The sequence below is a fragment of the Canis lupus genome, chromosome 6 (genome assembly GCF_048164855.1).
Source record: "Canis lupus baileyi chromosome 6, mCanLup2.hap1, whole genome shotgun sequence".
Taxonomy (NCBI): Eukaryota; Metazoa; Chordata; class Mammalia; order Carnivora; family Canidae; genus Canis; species Canis lupus.
This window is the reverse complement of record NC_132843.1, coordinates 12,923,196-12,926,376: the sequence shown is the minus strand read 5'-3', so window position 1 is coordinate 12,926,376 and position 3,181 is coordinate 12,923,196. Positions and strand designations below refer to the sequence as shown.

Genomic DNA, 3,181 nt, shown 5'->3' with positions numbered 1-3,181 from the left:
TTTTTCTAGAGGATGCATTTGACATGCCAACTCTCATTCACAAAAATACATTGTTACATTTGTGTTGAACAGCCCCACATAGCATTCTTATGTGGGGTATAACACACATACCTCTAACTCAAAGCTGCTCTCAGGTGCTACTCAACTAATGCGATTGCCTTTGCAGTTAGGGAAGCAACTACTGAGCTCATGTATGAATGGAAAAAACTGTACTCCCTGCATAACAAGAGATTATTTTGGAGACAGTTGGTAAAAACCACACATCCTTTTTATTGTTAAGTCATAAAGAGGTATCAAAATTAAAAGCAAAAATTACAGGGTAAGACTTAACATAACTACTAGGAGCGTCAAAGGAAGTGAAAATGGGACTAGGCGCAGGGCAATATGAATTAATGAACATGGGAAGGATAAGGATGGGGAGAACAGTGAGCATGTGCTGAAGAAGATACTAGGGGAGAGGATCTGGTGAAAATTTTGATCTTAGACAAGCACCTAGGTAAAGAAATAATGGGACAAGATTTCTAAACTCCACTATGTGCTTAAGAGTCATCCTCGCCATTGGCGCTGTCTCTGTCATCCTCTCCTTCCTCAGCCTCTTTTTCATCATCCTTGATCAACTCCAGCTGGTCATCCCCCCGATCTTCATTATCATCATCATCCAGTAGGTCCCCCTCCTCAGCAGAGTCATCTGCACCCCCCTCAGACTCCATCTTCACATTAGTCTCATCTTTCTTCAGGGAGCTGCTGCTCTGCTCCTCTTCTGACTTATCATTCTTCATCTCTACTCCTTGTTTGCTCTGTTCTTTCTCAATTTTTTCCAGGCTTTCCAGTAGAGAATCCACTTTTTGTTTTATCTGGGTCAACTCCTTCTTAATGGTTTGAAGGTCATCTCCTTTCAACTTTCCAGACTTGGAAGAAGATCCTCGCTGTCCACTCTTAGAATTGAAGCCACTTTTGCCCCTTCGTGAGGTGTTTCCTGATACACGCTGACGTTTCGAGGGAACCACAGCGCGAGCAATTGGAGGAGGAGGGGGTCCACGTGCTGGGTAACTGTACATCCTGTCATAATAATCTCGTTGAAAGTCATAGTCCAGATCAAAAGAGGAGCCGTACATCTCCGCTGCAGAACGTTTCACACCTGCTTTTCCTCGGTTCACTTTTGGCTCTGCAGCCAGATTAATATCTAAAACCTGGCCGGCAATCATTCTGCCATCCTCTCCTGCCACAGCAGCCCGGGCATTTCTCTCATTAACATACTGAACGAAGGCAAAGCCTTTAGGAACAGAGCAACCCACGATTTTGCCGTATTTTGAGAAGATTGCCTCCACATCAGATTTCTTGACCACAAGAGTATTGAGATTCCCAATGAATACACGGGAGTTCATGGAGCGAGGATCTGTCTTGTTGGTAACATCGCTGGCCATTGTCTTTGATGGTAAGGTTCCTCTCAAAGCCGAAAACAGGAGGGGGGAGGGAGAAGGGATTCGATTCTGAATCTCCCACTCCCGGGTTCCACGTGGAGAAGCCAAGTGCTGCTCGAGGGCGACGTCGCGGCCGCGACCGCTCAGCCTTCGTCCGGTGTTGTGTCTTAAAGTCTATTTTGTTTGATATTAACATAGCTTCCTATCTTTACATAGGTTAAGTGTTTGCCTGACATCAATTCTCCCTTTTTTTTTTCACGTTCAAATTTTCCATGCTTTTGCATTTCAGAAAAATAACACACAGGTTTGGTTTTGTTTTGTCCAGTCCAGTTATCTCTGGACTTTAACTGCTGAGTTTGCTTTATTTACATTCATTATGCTTCCTAATACATTTGATTTTATGTCTTCCATTTTGTGTTATTTTTTCAATTAACCTGCTTTTCTTTTACTTCCTCTATCTACTACTAGTATTCTACTTGTTTGCGCTAATTTAATTGATTACCCTTTTAAATTTTCCTATACTTAATTTCTAAGAATTTTTATTGTACTTAAAAATAGTAAATGCATAAAAGTTTAACAGTGTCAAAAATTAGTACTTCTTTCTCCTAAAAATATTATTTATTTTAAATTACTTTTCTACATTACATTATATTGTCTGGATTATTAATCTCATCTTATTTTATAAACACCTACCTAACCACACACCCACATGAATACAAAATTGGTCACTATTATCTTGGGGACAGATCCTTTCTCTTGCTTCTTTCTTCCATAGGGACAATGGACACTATGGGCTCTCTCTTGCCTAACTCCCTCATTTATTAATTTGGTAGGTTATGTTATTTGTTCGGATCAGACTTGATGTGCAAAATTTCAGCCAATGGAATACAAGTAGATGTGACATGGGCAACCTCCCAATGAAAGAGCCAACACATGGTTGGAATGTATATGCCTTTTCAGCCATGAGAATAGCATCTCCCAAAGAAGGACATCTCCTCTAACTACTAATGAGACTAGGGATAAAGTCCTCTTATATGATCAAGAAATAAAGACTTCCTGTTGTAATCCTAGAAAATTTCTGCTTTATTTATTACAGCCACATAAATTATATGAAACTGATTGTTTTACCTTCCAAGAGAAGTGGTAAGAACCCATAGTGAATTTGGGAGGGGTCAGATATGGTCTGATAAACTCCTTGCTCTTTGACATCAGATTTCCTGTAAAATGTACACACATTCTTGGCCGATTGTAAATTTCGGAGCAGCTGCCATTTTGAGGAGTAACTTTATTTCAGAGTAGATTTTCAAACTAGTCTAGTTCTACACCTAAAGCATATATTCCAAAAAAAAAATTTAAAAAAAGCATATATTCCAATATACAGATATATTGGTTAATGAAAACTGGTGTTTTCATCTATATCTACCTAGGCCTGATGAATATTTCTTGTATTTCAATTCAGATGAAGAAGAATATTATATATGGACTCCTCCAACATGTGTGATTGTACACAGTTATAACTTATTTAGATTTACTTACATGTTCACCTATCTCAATTGTTGACTACTATGTCTAACATTCATCTCCCTCATCTGAATTCAAATACCTTCTTCATAAAGTCTATCCATTATTCATTCTTTCAATAAAGGTTTAAATCGTAAATTATCTCAATCTATATTTGTCTCTATGCTCTCATCTTACAAGATGATTTAGCCAGGTATGTGATTTTTGTTTGATAATTTTCTCTCAGCACTATTGTCTTA

General features: G+C 38.7%; 1 pseudogene; it reads right to left on the bottom strand.

Moving 5' to 3' along the window:
* Positions 1-250: 250 nt before the first annotated feature.
* Positions 251-1,570, bottom strand: LOC140635021 (heterogeneous nuclear ribonucleoproteins C1/C2 pseudogene; annotated as a pseudogene).
* Between the last annotated feature and the right edge of the window lie 1,611 nt (positions 1,571-3,181).